The sequence below is a fragment of the Cupressus sempervirens genome, chromosome 3 (assembly GCF_028749045.1).
Source record: "Cupressus sempervirens isolate cs-2001-9-10 chromosome 3, ASM2874904v1, whole genome shotgun sequence".
Taxonomy (NCBI): domain Eukaryota; kingdom Viridiplantae; phylum Streptophyta; class Pinopsida; order Cupressales; family Cupressaceae; genus Cupressus; species Cupressus sempervirens.
This window is the reverse complement of record NC_143120.1, coordinates 955165121-955177794: the sequence shown is the minus strand read 5'-3', so window position 1 is coordinate 955177794 and position 12674 is coordinate 955165121.

Sequence of the window (12674 nt, the reverse complement as noted above, 5' to 3'; positions counted from 1 at the left end):
TCTTTTACTATGGCGTCAAACTCCCCATGGTGTCCTCTCTACGACTTCATCCACGTGAGTGGGCATCTTGTGCTTAGATGGCATGGTTTTTATTCTTTGTTGTTACCACATTATGTGGAGACCCCTGCCTCCAAATGGCTCCTCACCATAGGATACCCCACTCTAGTGTTAGCTAGCTTTTATGCTCATGGAGATCTATCTAAGATTTCCCCAGAATAGGCAGATAGAAGATATACCAAAGGAAGTCCCTCGAATTTAGTTGCATCAGTACTGCACAAAATCAGCCCCACACTATCAATAAAGTTAGAGCCATTGAATATTTCACTCTGCTCAACATTGGAGTCACAGTTAGCCATTCTTGTTAGGGTTCTAGATCACCACAAAAAATTTGCATCTCAACTTTGTGTGCCTCATTCCTCTATATTAACATGAGTGCGTACAAGAGGATCCATGTGTTCATTGAAAGTCTTCTAGTAAATTTTGGCATGACTTTAAATAAGTTCAAAAGAAAAATCCCTTGTAATACTAGATCATGGAAGGCTGCTCAAACGGCCAGTTGTAAATCATGAGCATCATCTTTTCTTTTCTCATAGCTTATCATATCCACTCAATACAATTTTAATCTGCAAGTATTACTTCGCATTTTGAGGAAATTAGTCGAGCCCAAAATGGGTCTGACTGAAAAAAAATTTGCATTTCAAACAATTGACTTGCAAAACTGATCCATTAATCATCTGGAACTTATTAGAATCAAGTTCGATCATTGAACTGATTGTTAAAAAATCATTTTATCATTTTTTTTAATTGTCAAATTTGCTCCAGGAAGTCTGTTGACTGGCCTTATAAACTGACTCAAACCTCTGACCGGGCTCTGAAAACTAACACACTGAATCTCTGTTCTACACATTCTCAACCCGTCAAATCTCGTCTCATGATGAATTCGGGTTCAAAAGATATTCATTGTCAAAGTTGCCTACTTAGAATTACCTGCAAATAAACATGTCAGAAAACAACAAATTGGGCTCGAAATTGACCTTGAAAACTGGACAAATTAGCACATGGCAAAACGAAAACTAGGACACTCATTCTTTGTCATGAGGACATTATGGATCTATGATTTAGGCTCATGATGAATAACAGGGCACAAATGGCAATCAGTCAAAGTGGGCTACTCATAATTTTGCAAACTGGAAATGCTGACAGAAAGCAGTTTTTGTGAATGGAATTGACCTGGAAAAGTGTGCAAATGGATTCGTCATAACTTAAAAACTAGCACACTTAAATTAATTTCAATATAGAACACAGGGAAACCAACCATTTGATCACACCTATCATAGATCAGGAGATATGACGTCTCGAACAAGGGTTACAATCAATTTGCAATTACTGACAGCAGTTAAAACTTATAAATTACGTTTGGAATCATGCTTGAAAAAATGACCAAACGGATTCTTCATAAGCTAAAACTTGGAACATAACAAGTCTCTGACATCTAAAATACAATGCAAAAGGAATTTTCTCATTTGGATCAACTGGTCAAAAGTTATTGCACGTCAAACAAGGCTTCCCAGAATTAGGTACAAATTGCAAAAGCATGAAAGCAATAACTAACCAACTTTGAGGGATTCAAAACCTAGTCAAACGGACTCAAAATGACTCAAAATCTGAAACATAAGTTCTCAGGTATGGACACTAGATAATCTCAAAATGGAAAGTCATGATACATTTTTGGGTGCGAGATATTTAGATGCAAACACAACCTCCTATCACTGTTTGACACTTCGGTGAAAAAGCAAAATTGACAATTGTTCAAAATAGGACTTCACCGAATAGCTCAGAATGATGATTTGACCATATGGAATAGGTAGACAGGCTGAACGAAAGGTGTTAGAAACATTAAACACCTCTTAGGCCTCATACTGATAGCTAGGTACATAGGCATATATAAGCATTTATAGGGCTCAAATTTTCTATGGTGCTCAAAATTAGGGCTGCAATTTTGAGCGCCAAAAGTGGCTCTATTTGGGGATGCATGCTCCTTGCACGCATGACAAGATTTTAGATCTCTGGGAGAAGAAGACCACACACTTGAACTTTAAAAACTTCTCTCAAACAACTTTATTGAAAATAGGAAACTACTCTACTATGTACAAACAGTGCCCTCGAACTTAGCAAAAACTTTTACCTCTGTCATATACTTGATTTTCATTCATGTCTTAATGAGGTAAACTGTAATTATCATTCTTCCTTGTCTTACCCAACACATCAACATTTTCAATTAGCTCAATAGGCAAAGCAAAACTATCGTCATCTTCATAGTGCATATAAAAATCAAACATACTTTCTTCATCTTGCCCACTGTAAAAATATGGATCAGCATGACCATAACAACTAATATCAAACTGAAACTGATCACTACTAACTGTGTTATGGATTCTTTCAACCAGAAACACAAAGTTCTCATATTCAACTTCATTCAACTAGTTACATGGAACAAATTGTAACTTACCTTGTGCCTCCGTAAATGAAGAGTATGTGAAATCTGATCATTGCCTACTTGCAACCATGTTACTCATCAAATCAGATTTATCCTTTGCTGAAACCTCTTCACATTCAAACAACTAATTAGTCACCAAAATTGAAAACTCATTCTAAAAGTACTGATCCAAACCATGTTGATCACTATCATCTTCTTCATCAAATTGAAAGTCAGAATGCACCTTGAACTTATCTTTACAAAACTTATCAACACATGAAGAAAATCTATAACTGGATTGACAACACTCATTATTTTCCACTTCACGATATGAAACATTTAAACAATGTTCAGCAAGATCAACATGAAAAGAATCTGAAATAGCATTAAAATTTCCTTCATCAACATTCTCTACATCCAACAAATCATCATGTGCAAAAACATTTGAGGTTCTGTTATATACACCTCCAAAGTCTAACAAAGATTGTTTGAATTCTACCTCTTTTTCCACATCAAACTTTGGGGAATTGATTTGACTGAATGAGAAAGTATTATGAGGAAACATATGAAGATCCTTAGAGATACTTACGTGCTTTTCAAACTCACGAGCCAACAAAATAGAGATTTCATCAGAACTCAAGAAGACTGCCTCACAAATCATCTCATGGCTGTGATTGTCATCTGGACAACATGAAGAACTTACAACAAGAAGATCATTAGTGTAACAATTTGGAAAATCAAAATTATTACAACATTCTTTGTTATAATGGCAATCACTGGATCTACTGTTGTTACAACTTTATTCAACTTGATATGTACTGTAACTTAATTTATCTTCTCTTTTATATCCATCCTTTTCATGCTGATTGCTATTACCTGATTCATTAACATTTGAATCCACCTCTTCACAATCAGAAGACAGATTATCTTGCTCTATGGACTCATTATATTCATTGCTACCTTGGCTTTTAGCACATTCATTATCATTAGGAGATATTTCATGAAATCTATAATCACCACTTTCCATCTCCTCAATGAATTTTTTAGTCTGCAAAATTATTTGTAACCTTATAGGTGCTGGCCAAACGACTGAATCAGGTACTAGAACATCAAGGAAAATATTTGGCAGGGAAGATTCCTCAGGTCTACAATGAAAAAGAATCTTACTGATTATTGACTTAAGCCTTAAATAACATTGTTCGATACTTAGACCTTGAGTACTGCCTACCTCAATTCTTATAAGATTTACAATCCTTTTGTAAACCATTGTATTCAACATAGTAATGTAATTCACGATTTTCAAATTCTTAGAATTTGGTGAACTAATCTCAAATCTGAGATCTGATTCCATCATAAAACAAACTTTCTACCTCTTCTTTCTAGTGCTGAAAATCAATAAATAGAGGCAACTTCTTTAAACACTTGACTTCCATGAAAAGAAAACATGAAAACCAAAATACCTCTAGTGCTGATACTAAACTTGGATCTACTGATTTGGCATAGGTGCAAGACTGAAAATCCTTCACACCACTGATCAAACTTTGTAGAGTCACCACCTCCTTTCAAGAGGATAAAGAGATCACTACTATGATCTAATTTTTACATTTCAATTTCTTTATAACACTAGATTTCAAAAAACGCTTCGAAACTTATCAAGAATTTAGAATTCCTTTCCAAGAAACTATCAAAAATTTCAGATCAGCCCATACAATTGAAAGTCCTTCAAAATTTTGCAATGAAATAAACTAGGAACAAACTAGTAAAGAGATTTGAGAGTCACCACTCACACTTTGTGAGAAATGAAACATAATTTGTCACTCGACAAATCTAAACCAGACCTTCAATGCAGGAAAAACTTGTAGATCAATAACACCTTGAAAAGAAAATATATTTTATAAATGAATTCTTGACTCTGAAACCTTTTTAACAGCATTTGCAAACTGGACAGATTGAAGATAGACCTATGGTAGTCATAGAACACAATTTTCATCCAGTTTTACAACATACTATTCTCTATGAATAAAGCTCAACTGGGGTGCATAATATTTGAGTAAGAGACCTAGAAAACACATCAAATAACCTACTACTGCAACTTTTTTATGCACTTCATCTATTGTATTGAATCTCCTCTTTTAAATTCTCAAGGTTTGTCTTACATCTAATTCAATACAGTCCCCAGCAGAGTCGCCATTTTGTTGGTGTTTGAAAATGTTACCCGTTTCCAATTACCCTCATTAGAACAAAATGCATCTAGGGGCAGCTAACTCCCATTTTCAACACATCCATTCAGACACCAGGCCAACTATAAAGCATGACCCTTCTACACTTCAGGCTCTGCAAAACCTAGGTGGGTGAACCTATAGATTCCTTATATGGTACTAGTTATCAAAGCATACACTGAATCTAATACAAAGCAGATAGAAACCCTTATTTCTCCTAATAACTTATGAAATAACATATATCTGTAGTAGCTAGATGCAAAAAAGTGAAATTCATAAGCTGAGTGAGGGCATTCTGTTTATAGTTCTTCAACGTGAAAGGGAAATTCATTTGATTAAAGAGGTCGATTCAACAAAACCTCAAAAATGCAACAGTATAACCAGTGATCCTATAACTGATCAGTGCCTAATCCATTGGCCAATTCCATGAATTCAAAACATACATTTGTGAAATCAAGACATATCTCATATACCCAAACATCAGATCTATCCAACCACCTTGTTATTCAGACATCAGTGCTCATTCAGGTCTCATTCTCACAAAATATCCTTCTCAAATAACTAGTAACCTTGTTTAAACATATCGAGCATTTACTTGGCCCTTTGGTCCAACAACAAAATACATCAAACATACAACCTAAAAGGGATGCAAATGGGTCTCAAATCTTTGTTCCAAAACCACATAAGACTTACAGATTGCTGAGACAGGAGACAAGAACCAGAACAAAACTAGTGAAATTGTTGCTCATATGTATTCATTTCCTTGAAACTATACATTCAGATGCATAAAATTAAAACTTGAAACAACCTAATATTTCAAAACTATCTGTATTATCTCTACAACTATTGTTCACACGAGAGTTCTGCTAAATAAAAATGGTGTCACAGTCATTGAAACATATCAAAATATTGGAACCAATGGTCTCACAGTGTAAAAACTGGAATCCCTAATGGTATCACATCAATGAACTTTTTCTTCCCAAAAACTGGAACCCTTCAAATGGAAGCAAGAAAGAAAGATATAGAAGAGGAAGAATTCTTGGATTTGTTCTGAAGACGACCAGTGTCCACTTTAAATTCAATCCTGTGCAATTGAGTAACCTCTTTCTTCTTTCATCCCATCTGATCTAATTTGATTTCATTATTTCCTTGTAACTAATTTGCAAAATATCCCCTCCTAAATGATAAAATCCCTTATTTGATAAATATCTAATTTGCATCAAAATGCTGATAAAACTTTCTTTAGCTGACTCAGAGATGCCCCCAGCTGAATTCTCCTTGTCTTTTACGCATTTTCAAACTATTAACTTGACAAAAATCATAACTAAACTTCCTGGTCTAAAAATGGTTGCAATTCAGGTACCTAATAGAAAACCTCATGTAACTCAAATAGACTAATACATGTGCAAAAATTGACTCCAGAATCGAAAAGTTTGTCTTCTCCCAATTTTGGCGATATATAACATCACCTATCTGGCCTCTCAGAAACCCCCTGAAAGTCATTTTGAAAATGACTCCTCTACTAAAAGTTCAGGCTTGCACTCAAGACATTTTAAAAAATTTAAAAGTTTCTAAAGTTTAAACTTTAGAAAAGGGCCTCATTTAAATTTTCTAAAATGCACGTCAACTATTTTCTTGTAAAAATGATAATAAAATATTATTATTTTTTATTCTTTAATATTGCCCCTTCTTCAATCCTGGTCAACCTTGGTTTGACTGGTGCCAAGTGTCACTTGTTGATTGGCCTGCCTAACTTGCATATCTGCCACACGTCATCTTCTCGCTAACTCGCTATGTTAATTATCGTGCATCTTCCATTTGGCGAGTAAGCGAGGATGACTGGATATGCCACGTGTTGCGATCTCCTTCAACTACTCTAAACTTGACAAATCCCCTCTTGCTTGCTACCACTTGTCATAACTTGATTCACTGACAGCACTAACATGGAACCCACGGTACATTTTGGATCTCGTTGATTCTTTTTTTTTTTTGGCGACCTCGCTACTTCGCTAGCCAGAGTTGCCAAGATTTTCTCGCTAGTGAAGTAGCGACTAGCTGGATTTCTCAATTATTTGATCTCCATTCCTGCTGATGTCATCATTTTTTGGCTGCATTTTTGGTTAAAATTTTACTTTGACTACGTTTATAACTGGTCTGTCGACCATGGGCCCACCTGCGCTTGCCAATGCCTTCCAAAAGACCACGTCTTCAAGACAACTCATAAGTTGAGCATTGGGGTATTTAGAAACCCAAGACTCCTTTCCCATGGCAAATTGGGATATCAGTTTTCATGGAGGCGTCTTTGACCTGTGTGTTAACCCTTTAATATACCAATGGCTTCTTTGATAGTGTGGAATTCCAATGCGTGAACTTGGACCTCCCCTATCGTTTGAAGGCGTGCAATGCTCCTTCAAGTATGAGTGTCCTGCTTCTAACTTGCATGAAGCTCTTTCAATCGGCATTTCTTCCTTACTGCAAAGGAACTCTTTCCTCACTTTGGCACTCAGTTTACTATTGCCCTGCTCATGTGAGCTTTTCTTTACAACCTGGGCAAAATCCCATGTTACTAACCGATATTACCTTGCCATTATTGCCGTGGGACTTTTTTTCTACTAAAAAAGGAAAACTTTGAACTGCCCCTGTTGTAGAACGTCTCTTCTGTCCTTGGCAACGTGGGTTTTACCTCCTCTGTTGTAATACTTCTGACGTGTTTGTGTAGTGGGCAACTTTTTGAAAAATGTGGACCTTCATTATGTTGCCTCACACCCTCCAAATGTGAGCATTTCCTTTTACTGGCTGATGCTCTTTTTATACGTTGAGTACAACCTTTACAAATGGTGGACATCTTTCTATGCTAAATCGTGGGTCTGTTTGGGTGTGTTCTTATTTTTAAACATTGGCAGATTCAGTTATAAATTTGTGGGTAGCTTCATTTGTCTTTTACTATGGCGTCAAGCTCCCCATGGTGTCCTCTTTGCGGCTTCATCCACATGAGTGGGCATCTTGTGCTTAGATGGCATGGTTTTTATTCTTTGTTGTTACCACATTATGTGGAGACCCCTGCCTCCAAACGGCTCCTCACCACAGGATACCCCACTCTAGCGTGAGATGGCTTTTATGCTGATGGAGATCCATGTAAGATTTCCCCAACACAAGAAGATAGAAGATATACCAAAGGAAGTCCCTCGAATTCAGTTGCATCAGTACTGCACAGAATCAACCCCACACTATCAATAAAGTTAGAGCCATTGACTATTTACTTCTACTTAACATTGGAGTCACAGTTAGCCATTCTTATTAGGGTTCTATATTGCCACAGAAAATTTGCATCTCAACTTTGTGTGCCTCATTCCTCCGTATTAACATGAGTGCATAGAAGAGGATCCATGTGTTCATTGAAAGTCTTCTAGTAAATTTTGGCATTTGACTTTAAATAAGTTCAACAGAAAAAATCCTTTTAATACTAGATCATGTAAGGCTACTCAAACGGCCAGTTGTAAATCATGAGCATCATCTTTCCTTTTCTCATAGCTTATCATATCCACTCAATACAATTTTAATCCACAAGTATTACTTCGCATTTTGAGGAAATTAGTCGGGCCCAAAATGGGTCTGACTAAAAAAAATTTGCATTTCAAACAATTGACTTGCAAAACTCATCCATTAACCATCTGGGACTTATCAGAATAAAGTTCAATCACTGAAATGATTGTTAAAAACTCATTTTATCATTTTTTTTAATTGTCAAATTTGCACAAGGAAGTATGTTGACTGGCCTTAAAAACTGACTCGAACCTCTGACCGAGCTCTGAAAATTGACACACTGAATCTCTGTTCTGCACATTCTTAGCCCGTCGAATCTCATCTCATGACGAATTGGGGGTCAAAAGATATTCGTTGTCAAAGTTGCCTACTTAGAATTACCTGCAAATAAACATGTCAGAAAACAACAAATTGGGCTCAGAATTGACCTTGGAAATTGGGCAAATTAGCACATGGGAAAACAAATACTGGGACACTCATTCTTTGTCATGAGAACATTATGGATCTATGATTTAGGCTCATGATGAATAACAAGGCGCAAATGGCGATCAGTCAAATTGGGCTACTCAGAATTTTGGGAACTGGACATGCCGACATAAAGCATTTTTTGCGAATGGAATTGACCTGGAGAAGTGTGAAAATGGATTTGTCATAACTTGAAAATTGGTACACTTAAATTAATTTCAGTATAGAACACAAGGAAACCAACCATTTGATCACATCTATCACAGATCAAGAGATATGACATCTTGAATAGGGGTTACAATCAATCTACAATTACTGACACCAGTTAAAACTTATAAATTGCGTTCGGAATCAGGCTTGCAAAACTGACCAAATGGATTCATCATAAGCTGAAACTTGGAACATAACAAGTCTCTAATGTCTAAAATACAATGCAAAAGGAATTTTCTCATTTGGGTCAACTGGTCAAAAGTTATTGCACGTCAAACAAGGCTTCTCAGAATTAGGTGCAAAGTGCAAAGCATGAAAACAATAGCTGACCAACTTTGAGGGATTCAAAACCTAGTAAGATGGACTCAAAATGACTCAAAATCTGAAACATAGGTTCTCAAGTACAGACACTAGATAATCTCAAAATGGAAAGTCATGATACATTTCTGGGTGCGAGATATTTAGATGCAAACACAGCCTCCTATCACTGTTTGACACTTTGGTGAAAAAGTAAGATTGACAATTGTTCAAAATAGGACTTCGCCGAATAGCTCAGAATGATGATTTGACCATATGGTACAGGTAGACAGGCTGAATGGAAGGTGTTAGAAAAATTAAACACCTCTTAGGCCTCATACTGACAGCTAGGTACATAGGCATATATAAGCGTTTATAGGGCTCAAATTTTCTATGGTGCTCAAAATTAGGCCTGCGATTTTGAGCGCCAAAAGACTCTATGTACTAAATATTTTTATAGACTCCTAACAAATTCCATCCTATAACAAGAAATATTTATATTAGTACATCATCTTGTAGGCATCATTTTGCATTAGGGTTTTACCTCTTATCAATGGTTTCCCTATTCAACATATCTAGTTTAATTGCCTATGTGCATCTTATCATGGTTTCTATTTACTTTAATTGAATGGTTATGTTTGTTTAGAGAAGATAATTGTTCTAATTCTTAGATAAGTGATTCAACACCCCCCCTCCCCAATGCTCCCGCCGCGCCCCTCTACCCCCCCCCTCTTGCACCCCCCTCTATTATCCTGGTGGACTATTGTTTCTAGCAATTGGTATAAGAGAATCAAGTCCTTGAAGATAAAATTTAATAACTTTGGGAGACCTGTGGCAACCATATTCAAAAAATATTGTTCGATGTTCGATGGAAAAAATTATGAGAGCTAGAAAGAAAAGATGAAGACACATTTATTGTGTATGGATTTGGGGTAATGGATCTTGACAAAATCATAAAAGACAATCATTGTCAAAGCATTTGCAAACTTATACGGAGGAAAAAAGGGATCTTTTTATGTGTGACATGAGAGCTAGAGAATAAATATTTGCTACACTTCCTAAAATTGAATACAATCAGGTAAAATCATTTGCTACTTCACATTTTATTTGGAAAGCTTTGGAAACTAGTTTTGAAGGTGATGCACATTCTAAGAAGTTAAGGTTACAAAGTTGGATTTGTGCATTTCAAGATTATGAAATGAAGGAAGATGAATCTATAAGAACATATATAGGTAGGATATTAGAAATTACTGCAGGTATTAGATCTCAAGGAGGATATAGTTGTTGATATCTTGTACCCAAGATTTCACAAAGGAGAGATTTCTTTGAAGACTTGAAGTAGTTGAGAATGAACTTAGATAGTCTAGAGAACTGACTAGAAAAGAGACATCCTTTAGTGCCTTGAACATTCAATCTAATATATCAAGGAGTGCAAGTGCTAGAGGAGATTTTTCTAGTAGCAATAGATCTAAGGAGGATAGAAAGATTGAAGAAGTAGTTGCCCTTCTAGTAGAAAGAGAAAAAGGAGGTAAGAAAATCTTTTAAATGTTGGACTTGTGATAAATATGGTCATTATGCATCTAAGTGTCCTAAAAGAGAGAATAAATATAAAAGAAATTACAAGCCTAGAAAAGATAGAGCATGTTTGTATGAAAATGAAGATAATGATTTTGATGAACAAGCATTAAGTTCTAGTGATGATGAAATTGGATTTGTGGCAATTAAAGGAGAAGGTCTAGAGAAAGTAGCTTTGGTGTCATAGGTTGAGTATAAATATAATTAGATAACTAATAGTAGTTGTTCACAACATATGATTGGTGATATGAACAAGTTTTTTGACTTCAAAAGTTAGGATAGAGGCATTGCCAAAGTTGAAAAAAATTCAACATGCCAAGCTAAGGGTATTTGATCAATAGCTCTTGATGGTAAAACTAACACTGAGGATGTATATTTTGTTGATGGTGTAAAGCACAATATTTTTAGTGTTGGAAAACTAGTAGACAAAGGTTATTAGTTGTAGTTCATAGAGAAGACATGCATAATTAGAGGAAAAGATGGGAAGGTAATTGGAACAAGAACCATCTCTAGAGGTAATGTATTTCAGTTGAATCCTACTGAAATGACACATTTGGTTGCAAAGATAGATGAAAGTTGGTTAAGGAATAAGAGATTTTTTCATATAAACTTTGATAGTATTGTGAAGACTAGTTATATGTTTGTAGTTAGAGATTTTCCAGACATTGTAAAGCCTACTAACACAATTTGCAAGGAGTGTGTTTTGGCAAAGCATAATAGAACTTCTTTTCCCTATAAGAAGTTTAATACTACAACAAAGTTGGACATTGTAAACACAAATCTTAGTGATCCTGAAAAGACTAAAGGATTTTATGGTTAAAATTATTTTATGATTCTATTTGATGACTTTTCTAGAATGATGTGGGTTGCATTTCTTAATGAAAAATCTAAGGCATTTGATAAGTTTAAGATATACAAGAATAGAGTTGAGAATGAATCTGGTATGAAGATTAAATGTTTAAGATTAGATAGAGGAGGATAATTTACTTCAAATGAGTTTAACATTTTTTTTGAAGAAAATTTAATCAAAAGATAGTTATCAGCCCCAAGAACCCCTGAATAGAGTGACATTGCAAAAAAAGGAACAAGTTAGTTACAAAAGCTAAAAGAGATATGTTAGCTAAGAATGATGTATCCAATACAATTTGGAGAGAAGTTTTTAATACAACAATCTACACTATGAATAGAGTGCAAGTCAAGAAAGACACAAACAAAACCCCTTATAAACTATGGTTTGGTCACTCACCTATAGTTAAGTATTTCAATTTTTTTGGGATTAACTGTTATATCAAAAGAGATGATGATATTGGTATGTTTGATGATAGAAGTGATGAAGGTATGTTTCTTAGTTATTCATTGAAAAGAAAGGCTTATAGATGTTATAATTAGAAAACTAAGACTATTATGGAAAGTGCAAATATAAGAGTTGATGAGAAATTTAGGATACGAGAGAGAATAGATGATTACAATTTAGATTATGATGTTGTTATTGAGCCAAAGAATGATGAGGTATTTCTTGAGACTAACAATGATTTGAAAAATGAAGGAAAGCCATGGTAGGAATAAAGCTAAAAACCTTTAGTAGGACCAAGAGTTAAGATAGCAATTCTTACCATATGAAAGAATATGATAAAGAATCAACTGTTCAAGTAGATCATCAGAGCCAAATATAAAGGTGTGATGACAAGAAGCAAAGTCAATGACAAATTATGTTAAATATCTCAACCAAAGAATGAAGATGAAGCATGCAAAGATGATTAATAGAAAAAAGATATGAAAGAGGAATTGGATCATATAGTAAAGAATGAAAAACATGAATTGGTTCCTAGACTAGCAAAAAAGAATGTAATAGGAACTAAATGGATATTCAAAAACAAGATGAATGAACA